Consider the following 12,744-nt stretch of genomic DNA (forward strand, 5'->3'; position numbering starts at 1 on the left):
TAATGATCTATAAATATACGATTCATATAGAAACTCTTATTGTTGATTTGCTCAGGGTTCCAAAATTGAAGTTTTATTGTTTAGATAGTATTACAGCACAACTATTATCCCGGGCCGAAATTTATGGGGGCAGAGGTGACAACTGCAACCTAGGGAAGCTCTCCGAGGTTTGAGGGGCCCCATTTTAAGAAAAAAAAATTCTAACTATATATACGGTATGAATATGAAATTATAAATGAAGCATCAAACAGGTTCGCTACATTACATAAACAAAACAGCACACAAAAGGTAAATAAAACAAAATGAGTCGTGAGCCCACTTCAGTAAACAAATATTTACTATTAGGGGCCCTAGAAATAATATTTATTCGTATGACTTTGAGATTTGTCAATATTGTCCCCTTAATTGTCATGTATGGGACGGGCCCAGGGGCGTAAGTAACGGCCCCGCAGATCTTGCCGTGTGGGAGGGCCCACAGGCTCCGGGGGCCCATAAAGAGTAAGAGAAAATGGAAAGAGAGGGGGCACAAGAATTAGAAAAACAACTTTTTCTAGGGGGCCCAAATACACATATTAATGCTTGCCCCCTGCCCCCAGAAAAAATCTAAGTAACGGCGCTCCTATTATCCTAAATCTTTTAGAAGTACATAGAAAAAAAGCAAAATAAACATTATTAACACTTAAGAACAAACTCTGAGAAAGTCTAGATATATCACTGATTATTTTTTTGTTATTAGGAAATATTGAATTGATATTGAATAGCTCTTTCACATTATATGTCAGATTGGTTCGCAAATCACACACAGTTATAACACATTTTGATCTGATGTTCACCACATACTGGCTTATTGCAGTTATAGCAGTGTTCCTTCTTGGGATCTTCCCACTTGAATCTGTCATTGGATTTGTGTTCCAGGGATCATTCTTTCCTAGCAATTCACTAACACCACTAATTTTCACTTGCCTTTCGTCAAATGGAAGTTCATTTGCCTTCTCATCTCTAAAATATACTGCCCTCTCTGTGTGATTTTATCCAGATTCTTCTCTTGAATGCGTGGCGAGACTGCTATTTTCGTTCTTACTACATGTGGAAACTTTCCGCTTCTTTGGTTGGATTTGAGGTTTCACACTCAACATTTCGAATTCCTGACACAAAATGTTGCTCAATATCATTTTCACTGGGGTAGTAATCTGGATCTTTGTCGGAGTCATCTGCTTCTTCTTCTGATCTCACATCAAATTCAGCGTTATCTTCCTCCATTTCTGAGTCTGAGGTTCCTCTAATATCCGTAAAATAGCTTCCTTGCTATTTATTGCAGCACACTCGTCCATTTTTGTAATAATAATTAAATATTTACGAATGACAATAGTCCATTGATGGTAAACATACGTAAAAAATGCGTGCAAGAAAACTAACGCTAAAGGTAAACACACGCTAAACTTACGTATAAGATTTTACGTTAAAAGGTAAACATACGCCAAATTTACGTATAAGGTTCTACACTGAATCGTTTGGCACAGACAATATAACACTTACCAAAGTAATTAACGTCGGAACATCAAGCCTACTAACCCGCGATAGCATATCTAGAGGTTTGTATTTCTACACACAATTCCTGCTACGTCACATCAGTGTTTCCAACTCGTATACGTAAAATTTACGTAGTTTACCTTTCTAGGGTTAATCAACGGAATCTACCTTTTGAGAAAGGTAGACAGGACTCAATATTTTTTCAGCTTAGACTCCTAATAAACGTGACATATTCAATCAATTACAGTTTACTTTGAAATATTGTTATCGTTTAAAAGGTAAACATTGATCAAAGATGAGATATATATCTTTTTGAGCTGAACAAATTATATCCTTGAGTATGAAACTCATACTCAGATATTTGAAAAGGAATTTGATTGATTTTTTAAGATAGTGCTTTATGAAAACCACGGCGGAAACTCATTCTGAAATGTTTATCCTTCGACCTCTTGATTATGGCACTAGCAAGATGACAGTGCACAGTATGGTAAAGTAGGTGCAGGTAAATACGCTATGTTATTTTTTTTTTTTTTGTATTTTTTATGCCCTTAATTTTCATGAAACACAAAAGAACAAGACATGTGCGTTGCAGAGTAGCCTTTATCGTGTGTGTAAAAATGTGGAAATGATGCTACTCATTTCTATTTTGTACCCAAGGTAAACGAAAAAGCGTTACAAAGTGGCGTGTTTACCAACACGTGCAGGTAACTACGCCAAGTCTACGATACTACTTGAAACCTGTGATAAATCTTGCAACTGCTTATATCGTCTGTATTATAGGTACTCAAATATTACTACACAACATGGCAACCAAAGTGCAAGATGAAGAAAGAAAGATAAAATGTAATAAAAACAATAATCTCCAAAGTTGAAATGAAGTTCCAAACTGAAGGGTTTTAGTCCATAAGAAGATTAACAAACAGTGTCACTGTACTGCGAATTAAAAAAAAACTACATCTATATTACACGAAACATGTGAGAGAGATGAAAATATCTTTGTCTTGTGAAGTCAGTCCTGCATAAGCTTGGGCGTATTTCACTGCACCATACTTGGTATTGATTTAGTAGCCTCGGAATCACAAATACTGATGTTACATTTACAAAACAAAGTGCTCTTAGACGGACACGAAATAAGCCCTACATTGCTGAAGAAACAATCGGCAAGGTTCTGAACTAGCACGGTACTAAGAACGGATTCTTGTCTCTGTTGAAATATTAATGTCCTTCCACGCAAATTTCCCAAAGCAAAACAACACTGCATGGCATGGTGGTCTCAGCTTTATCTCTCGAGGTATTCGCCAAATCGGACTTGTCCAAGACCTTGGCACATATTGGAGGTGCGTTTTAGCGGATTTCGTAGCAATCGTCCCAGCACTGAACACTTGGCGTCTTTAGCTGCACTGGCGTATATATCTGCAGTTACTTTATATGAAGTGCAGCCTAATGTTATTATCATTACTTATTTTGGCTAAACTGCCCCAGATGGCGGCCCCGGAAAAGACACACATGAATCTGTTTTCAACTTACCTGTTCTTACTTTCATATATCTTACCTCCAGTTACCCCTGTTTCACTTCTAGCTTTTGCTGTTCACTATTAATCACAAATAGTTTTTTACTTTCATACCTCTTTTGTTCCTTCATACATCCGTATGCATGAATATAAGTACTACTGTGCAAAATTAGCACCTTGGAACTATGCACTACTCATAAATGACTAGTACTATGGGGCCGATTAAATATCGTTCATCCCTCCCAGTGAAGTTGCATCACCCGAGCGTGACGTAATGTCACGTGGTATTTAGTCCACTTTGCATATACAACTTTATTAATAAAAAAGTGATTTACTTATGTTCCGAAACATAACTGAACGAGCGCCAGCGGACAAACGGAGTAAGAAGCAATGCAGGGGTTGTTTTATTCCACCTTGACCTCCATGATAATATAACGTGACATTACGTCACGTTCTTGTGCTGCAACTTCAATGTAAATCTAAGCTCACCCTCTATTTCCATTACAGCAGCATACATACCTTAAGTTAGTTAATAATAGTATTTTGGAAATACTGTCAGATTACGCTCTACTGCCTCCTTACCTTATATCACATTAATCCGCGAAAATATACAGTTCAAAATTTCACATATGTTTTCCTCCTTATTACACATAATACAGTGGTGACCTTACTAACCTTTGTTATTCTCATTTTTACATTTCGTCCAATTCCGTTCATTTGACCGTAAATTCTGTATTTCGGGGCCTCCATCTGCGGCAGTTAAGTGCTTATTTCAAAAAATTTCAATCTCTGCCAAAGTTTAACATTGTCCATAGACAAAGCATATACCAGTCGATAGGTCATGTCAAGGAGAATAAAACAACACACTGGACAATAAGTTATCATGCGTAGACTGAAGATAGACCAAAGCAAATGAACTTTTCGGTACTAAAAATTATATCGATTTCTAACGCCCCTACCACAGTCCAGCCTAGACTGTATTCCTACTCCTGAGTATGGGTGATCTAACCATGGACCTCAGAAATAGTGGCACAGATCAAGAACAGAAAGAAAAGGAGCATTACAGTATATTTTTTTCATGAGAAAGATATCCCCAACTAAACGAAAACTTGAGTTTCTAAAAGAACGTTTACATAATTACTTATTGATCAAAACAAATTTATAAGCACAATTCTTTATTTAAAATAATATGTCTTTCTTCACTGTATGGTTCTAGAGATTTATCAAACAAATGCATACATTTATTTAGAACGCTAATGACCCAAAGGATTAAAGGAGCCCATAGACGATCCACGGTTTGTGCAAACACTGTTTGCGCAAATATTCGGCCATACACGGTTCAACTGTTTGCACAAACTTCAGTTCAAATTTGAGTTTGATCGCGTAAACATGTCAACTGAAGCATCTTGTTTAGCGATAGTAATTGCTTGTGCTTTGGAAGAAGAAAAATCTGCGACACCAAAACGAAAGAAGAGGGTGTGGATGAAAGGGTGGTTCAAGAAAAGGGTCTAACCCGGGATGAACTTAAACCTGAACCCTCAAAGTGGGGGAGATGTATATATTTCCTGAACGCTTGGGTCAAGGTAAGATCAAAACCGGTCACCAAAATTGGGAAAGTCTCATGCATTCCTCTTGGGAGCAGCACTTTACTAATTTTTTATTAAAATCTTTAAGCGTGTCCATAAAGTCCGATCCAACGCCGAAAAATATGAAACGGTGACATAAATATGAAAACAGAAAAACATGTATTTCATCATTTTAAAATTACAACGTATCAAAGTAAAATAAATTGTCCCAGAGTCCCCTGCAGGGTCCCAGACGGGGTCCAGCTCAAAATGTTTAAATGGAAAGGGGGTAAACTTGCATATCGTATGAAAGTTGATGTTAAATGAAAGAAGGTAAATCAAGTCTCGACCCTCTACGATAAGCCTGTGCAAAATAGTGATGTGTCAAAATATCAACAAATTTTCATTGCAAAGTCTATGGCCACTCGTATGAATCTGAAACGGTGGGATAGGTGTAAAAAAAAACACGGATTTATTTTACTTTATTTATTTTACTTTGATACGTTGTACTTTTAAAATGATGAATGACATGTTTCTCTGTTTTCATACTTGTCTCACCGTTTCATATTTTTCGGCGTTGCAACGGACTTTATGGACACGCTTAAAGATTTTAATAAAAATGAGTCAAATGTTGCTCCCAAGAGGAATGCATGAGACACCCAATTTTGGTAATCGATTTTTATCTTATCTTGACCCAAACTTTCAGGAAATATATACATCACCCACACTTTGTGGGTTCAGGTTCAAGCACATCCCTAGTAAGTTTAGTCATCAAAATTTAATAGCCGAGCTTGAGATAAGTGCGACTGTGGAATATAATAAGTATTTACAAATGGATTCAACTACATTTGGTGAAATACTGGAAAATTGATTTTATTCCCCACTGACTCTCTATTCGCCTTCTGATCTATTTTCTTCATTTTATCCACCAATTTCTCATATGCCACATTTTTCAGATTCCTGTTTTTATAATCTTCACTTTTTATTTTCCAGAGTTCAAGTAAATTTCGATAAGTCCAATAAATTCTCTCCAGAAATCTTGATTCCTATTCATTAACGTCATGGCGTCAAGAAATAAGCGTCTGTACACTAGGCCTCTTACTCGGAAATAAACCTCGTGTTTGCACAAACATGCCCATACACGGTCCACGTGATTGCACAAACATCATGTTCGTGTAAACAGTTTTCGAATGAGTTCGATGTGGAAAAGGGTTGCACAAACGCAAACAGCTCATGCAGCACCACACAGGGTCAAACTGTTTGCACAAACAGCCTTGTTTGCACAAACCGTGGACCGTGTATGAACCCTATAAGGGAAGCAGGTAGGTGAAAAGATTTACTTAACCGTCTGTTCTGTTAGTCAAAGCACACGTGCTTTTAGTCACCCCCAAACTCCTTCTTCTGCAACTGATAATAATATGATAAAATACAATTTTAAACTTGTTTTACGAACTTCGAGCTACACACACACACTCATTCACTCGCCCTCTCAATCGCTATAGTCATCGTTAAAGGCAGGACAAAAAGATAATACAAACATTTGATTGAATGTAAAGAAATTAAAATAAATAAAACTAACTAAAAATTTATTAAATTCTTAACATAATTAATTAATTATTTAATTATAATAATATTTATATTTATTTATATATATATAAATACAAATATATTTATTTATATAATTATATTTATTGTAATTAAATTTAATAATAAATAACTTACCACATAAGAAACATTCAATAGTTATATATATATATATACACTCGGATCCAGGATTTTCTGAAAGGGTAGGGGTGCACCAACATCTACCAAAATGAGCAATCACACTGAAACCCTTCAAAGTGGCATGCGACAATATTTTTTTTCCGCAGACAACGCTGATACATAGAACAGAGGGTGTTAGTATTTTAAAGGGAATCGCAACTGATATGCAGGAAAAAATGTACTCTCTTTCTGGTTTCTGTTTTCTTCCCTGCTTGACAAATGTATTGTTTTGCTTGGTGAATCCTTTAACTTCAACTTTAAAAAATAGACTTAAATTCTTGCTTTTGCAAAGCTCTGGTTTCTCTTAATCCCCAAACAGAAAAATAATGCCAGAAAATTTTGGAAAGTGTAACTACTTTCACTGCTAGCTTCTCATTATAGATAGTGTATATTTACAATGAGGATGCATACGCACCGGTGCACCCCCTAAATCCGGCCTTATATATATATATATATATATATATATATATATATATATATATATATATATATATATATATATATATGTGTGTGTGTGTGTGTGTGTGTGCCATTTTATATTCTCCACTTTGATTTCAATTGGAAAACTTTGCATGATGCACTTATATTTTGCACTTATAAGAAATTGTGCACTTATATTTTTTATTATTTTATGCCCCAGTAATATCGTAATTGTTTTTCTTTGCTGCTATAAATCTTGCACAGAACTTCCAATCTTCTATGCAATTCAAATATGTTCAGTAGTTTCATTCATGATGTAGTTGCTGTTTTAACCGTTATTTTATACCATATATTGAAAACGTTTGAAATTGATAATGATATATTCTGACGAATAACAAAAATACATTATTTTATATTTTATATTTCTCTTTATATGAGTAAGACGCATCTACAAAGCAAGTTCGATAAATTGTAAAATGAAAGACGATTGCAAAAAGGAAACAGTTTTATTGCTGAGAGGTGGATTATATATGCCTGCTCATTAATATATATATATATATATATATATATATATATATATATATATATATATATATATATATATATATATATCGCACCCCCAGAATAAGACTGTCGTAACTCAAAATAGATTTTTAATTGTTATCAATTTTTAACGTGTAATAATTGCAATGTGTATGTATTTAAGAAAGACTTTGTCTGCAATAATTACAATCTTCAAAAAGAGACGAGATAATGAAGTTCCTTTAGATACAACAAATTTCTTTGCCTTACTTTTAAAATTGACATTTCAGAATTACGACAGTTTTTTTCTGGGGGTATGATATATATAATGTATTAATGTTGTATCAATTTGTGTATAACTAGATCAAAGAATTCTGGCAGCAAAGACTCGAACCAGCATGCCACAATCGACCGCAACTCAACTGTGCTAGAGTTCGGAACGAAAGGAAGAATTTGTCATGGATATTACAATAATCTGTGGTCTGCAAGTAGAGTGTTCATCGTGTAAATTTATTTGCCCTGCTGTGAATTGTCTCTACCTTCACTCTTGAAGTTCGGTCCATATAGCACGCATTGATACCAGGGGATCTGTTAGGGTATAATTTGTTTGCTTGGAGAAACGTGATTATCATGTGTTCCTGGCAATCTGCGGAACACTATATGCAAACAGTCGTATTCATCGTGCCGCAGTTACCTTACGAGTGTACAGGACCGGATTAACCCATCTTGAAGACCGGGATTAGAAAAAATATGTGCCCCTACTGAATTCATCTAATACATTTCTGTGAATATACAGTAGGGACGTTAAGGGACTATGTTTCATATTTTTGGTATAGTTTATCTTATGACGATGATTGCATCTTGTATGATTCTTTCTAGACAACCAGCTGAGATTTTGATCAGAGTGGAGGCCCCCATCCCCCTGTAGGCTCTGGGGGTACAGTCTCCCCTAAGCCCCTCCCTTAATCCGGACCTGCCAGTGAATCTCCACAATTTTGCTCTTGTGAAATACGAGTATGTATCCTTTCTCTACCGCTAACAACTCATGCCATCTTCTGGCGTTTTCGTAATTTACTTTCTACATGCGTCTCGTACTATGATCAGTCATAGAAAGTAATTTTAAAAAAAAATAAATAAATAAGACAAATAATACCACATTATATTTATAAGTGAAATATATCATGTAATTAATGAATAAAACTTTTGTTTTCTTCAATACAGGTTAAGTAATAAAGGAATTTATCACAATGAAATCAAGGATTGGCTTACCAAGCAAATAGCTCATTAGGAAGAGCAGAAATTGACAAAACATGGAAAAAAAATTGTACTAATATTCAGAAATTGTTACTGTGAGTAATTAACAGTAAACGTGAGCGCAAGTATAGCTTTTGTACGTATTTCCCATCAAATCAAAAAAAAAAAAAAAATCATACAGGAATAAAAAATAAATCTTAAACGCTTACCTATTGTGAAATGTTTAACTTTTTTAACTCACTGTATATATTGAATATTATTTCTAGTAAGAATGTAAGAAAAGCAAAGAAGATAAACATATCCAAAGAAAATGCCATAAAAATGGATGTCAATGCGGTGTAGTGAATTCTCTAATTGACGTTTATTTTTTGTGTATATTGTAATTAAACAACGAATCACTTTCTGAACTTTAAAACAGGGATCCAAAAGTTTAACCAAATAAAGTAATATAGCTGTCGATACCAAGAACTAGAAATTAAAAAAAAAAATGTTTTTTCAATAAACGCAGAAAATTACCCTACAGCGTTTATTTTTGTCATGTGCATATTCATTCCAAATTTGGTAGTACAGAATATGTTGGTTAAACCTGGTAATTTTACTAGATGAAAGTTAAGTTTGATCTAAGTTTCAAAAGCGAACTTCACAGTTACTAGCTATTGAATAAGTGCTTCAATTTATATTACTTATTAGCTTATATCTTATTCATTTACGCTATTTGTGTAATTGGTTCAATCTCTTGTATACTTCTTAACAAAAGTTTTAAACATAACTTTTCACACTAAAAAAATCAGTTATTTCTTAATTTTAAATATCATTTCTAGTGTAAAGTTTCGTAATATTACGAATTTTTATGTTATGTACAGGTTCAGAAGACAATCTTCTACTACCGTTAGAATATTGGCTGGTCACACTTATTACATACAGTAGTAAATCCACAATAATCTACTTTCAACTGTTCTTATCATAACTGGTATCCTTATTTCCATATACGATAATGGTATACTTGAGCCATATGTGACCCCCAAAATGTATTTATGCAATTTCCAACAAAAGCGATATGAAATTCAGATGTTGGTTGACATTGTAAATCGTTAAGCCTATTCAATACAATTTAAACATTTTCACTATTATTTTATTAAACAATACAAAAAGTGCATGTGGTGGATTTTTAATCTTTTAAGAACTGATTTACACAGACAATACAAAAACATATAATGCAAAATTACCGTACGTTATCACTTACTGTATCAGGAAAGATTCAATTTATAGGAAATAGTTACATATGTAGAAATAAATGAAAATAGACAGACAAGTTCAAAATTCAACAAAAGATGGTATTTTGTTTAAGAATTTGGTATTTGAAGATCATTATGTTCCCATATTTTCTTTCTAATTGCAATAAATGTATTTAATTTAGGGACAAATTATTTTCAAATAGACAGTTTGCAGACATGTTTCTATATTGAAATTCAAACACATATCTGGGGGCGCGGTGGCTCAGTGGTAGAGCGTTCACCTCTGGTGCTTGGGGTCCTTGCTTCGATTCCAGCCTCCGCCAAGTGAACTTTGTGGTGGACGAACACCGTGCTCGTGGGTTTTCTCGGGGTTCTCCCGTTTCCTCCCACTTTCTTCATTCCACCATTTCATTCATCTCTCACAATCACCGTCTCCTTTAGCCTAACCGGCATAATCGTGGAACGTAAAACTTAAAGATTTCATTTTCATTTTCAAACACATATCTGCAAACTGTGTGCAAATGTAAACATCTTTGAGCAAATTAGTCACACGAGGTATTTCAATACCTCGTGTGACTAATTTCCTCAAAGATCTTCACAATTGTGGGAATTGACAATCTTCGGGCTTGCTTTTATTTTGATATAAATTAGCCACATTGGAAGCACACTGATGAATGTTTATCGTATTCTTGTAAGCCCTAAATAATACCTTATCTTTTCTTGGTAGTCTTCCTTCCGTCACGTTAAGTAACAACTGCTATTTTCTCATCCTTGGCAATTTGATGTCTCAAATCCTTAGAAACCTTTAATTCTAAACCGACGAATGATGTGCTGCAGCCCCAGAGCTCTTTCTAAGTCTATTCAAAAAAAAAAAAAAAAAACTTTTTGTGTGTACCGATACTGTTCATTTCTCTTATTGTATACATACAGAGTAACATCTCCTTTCCGTAATAATGTTCCTTGCACTTTGGTACAAGCACAATATAACTCTTCGTCATTACTCTGAATAAAAGCCTTTCAATTGCTTAGTTTGAGACAACTCTGTTCAAGATGTATGATCTCTCTCTCTCTCTCTCTCTCTCTCTGTCATTATCATACAAGTCTCCAAAAATTACGTGAACAGTATGGGTGGGCCCTTTTTAAAACATACCATGTCTAGTAGCAATGTGTTCACTCTTGCGGCAGCAAATGGAATTAAACCAATGTCTTTTTTTTTATTTTTATTACTGCAATTCCAGTTACCGGTAAATCAACCGTCTCTCAACTACATAATGTGTTAAAACATATACGGAACCTCTGCACAGAAACGTAAACCCTCAACAATACAAGAACACCATATCTACATTTCGGAATAATTACACAGGTATGCAAAAATAAAATAATGCTAAGCTGTTTTGGCTTAGTTAACAGATTCGTATGTATTGGGGTGCGCTAAACGAAATGACAACCGTTTTGTCCTGGGACGTCTGAGTTTCGAACAAACGGGTGGTCATTGTTGAACAAAAATATGAACACAAATATACGATTTACAAGAACACCATTAACAGTGTAACACAAATTAACATACAGAAACACGGACACACGTGAAGACAAAAAAGTAATACCACCCTCAATCAGATTGCTTGCGAAATCGTCTTTTTTTAAAGGTCATTTAAAGCTTGTCCTTTTGTAGGTAGCTGCCGGAATATCCTTAAACAACATCCAGCAGTAGTCTGCCATCACCGTGACACTCGAGTTCCCCTGATTCCGTTGTTCCATTTCTTTGATATCTTGATGGAAACGCCTCCGTGCTCTTCACTCACTGCTCCCTCGTGGAAAGTAATCAAGGAAAGTAATCAAGATAGGAGTTGAGAAAATGGACTTTTAAGTTCATGGAGCAACCAGCTTTCTGAACGCGTGCAACATTTTTTCAACCATTTCCTTGCACTGTGGGTCCTTTCGGTTTCCCAAAAACGTTTTGATGACCACGATGAAGGCAACCCAAGCCTCTTTTCGAATTGGAGTCATTCAACTGATGAAGTCTTTGTCGAATATCACTGCCAACAAAACCCCGCGACTCGTGTACTCGTAGTATTTGAGCAAGAAACAGTATAGCCAGAACTACTTACCAAGGTCTTAAAAATCTAAGATGTAATCTTACTAATTTCGTTTTATGAACAGATTTATTGTTTTTGGTTTTTCTTTGTAATCTCGTACTCTCATTCGTAACACACTACGATATGTGTCAGTGATATCCATCCGGATCAATATACATGTATTTTCATGTTTCGGGAACCACAAATACATTTAACCTTCCATGTTCATTTTTATTTTCGTGTGATGCATTTCCAATTTATCGATTTCCAGCTACCTGCTTGATCACGTTACATTTCGATTCTGCAAAAACTTGACGTCCCAGGAAGAAACAGGTTCCCTTTTCGACTTCGGTGAACCTAGAAGCGTAAAAATCAGCTAAATTTATGCAAACAGCTTTTTGGTTGCAGACCTGTGTCATTAACAAAAATACACATGTACGTGAACCCTATATTTGAATACATTTCCACGTGTTACTTTTCTAGGCATTCGAAATCCAGGTTGAGTGAATTTAACTAGCATATTTAAGCCAACTTACTGCGCAGGATAGTACTTACAGAATAGCTAGAATTATTAATAGTTGGTCAGAAGCAAGTAAAGAATGTAAGCTGGAGTTAACACAAATACTAAACGGAACACCATGTGTATGTATCAGTTGGTGTTCATGACGCATGTACTCATTGTATCCTTGCTTAATATTGATCAAGATGCATATTGTAAAATCGGTATTTCTTACAATTTTCATGGCTAGACACCCAAACTATAATTCATTTCTGGATGGGGAATGAGATTACAATGATATAGATAAACATGAAGAGACAATATAAGGAAAGACAAGGCAGAAAAGGGCGGGCAAAAGTTCTTTTCTAC

At 35.0% G+C, this 12,744-nt stretch overlaps 1 protein-coding gene across 2 annotated transcripts in view; it reads left to right on the top strand.

Annotated features, from left to right (window-relative positions):
* Window positions 1-9,081, top strand: part of LOC145683734 (uncharacterized) — a 62,440-nt gene extending 53,359 nt beyond the window's left edge. For both annotated transcript variants that reach the window (XM_081755256.1, XM_081755257.1), the window contains exon 10: window positions 8,534-9,081. The gene's annotated coding sequence lies outside the window, so the exon portion shown is untranslated. The remainder of the gene's footprint in view (window positions 1-8,533) is intronic.
* The last annotated feature ends 3,663 nt before the right edge of the window (window positions 9,082-12,744 follow it).

This window comes from Thermobia domestica, chromosome 4 (genome assembly GCF_964235325.1).
Source record: "Thermobia domestica chromosome 4, izTheDome1.hap1.1, whole genome shotgun sequence".
Lineage (NCBI taxonomy): Eukaryota > Metazoa > Arthropoda > Insecta > Zygentoma > Lepismatidae > Thermobia > Thermobia domestica.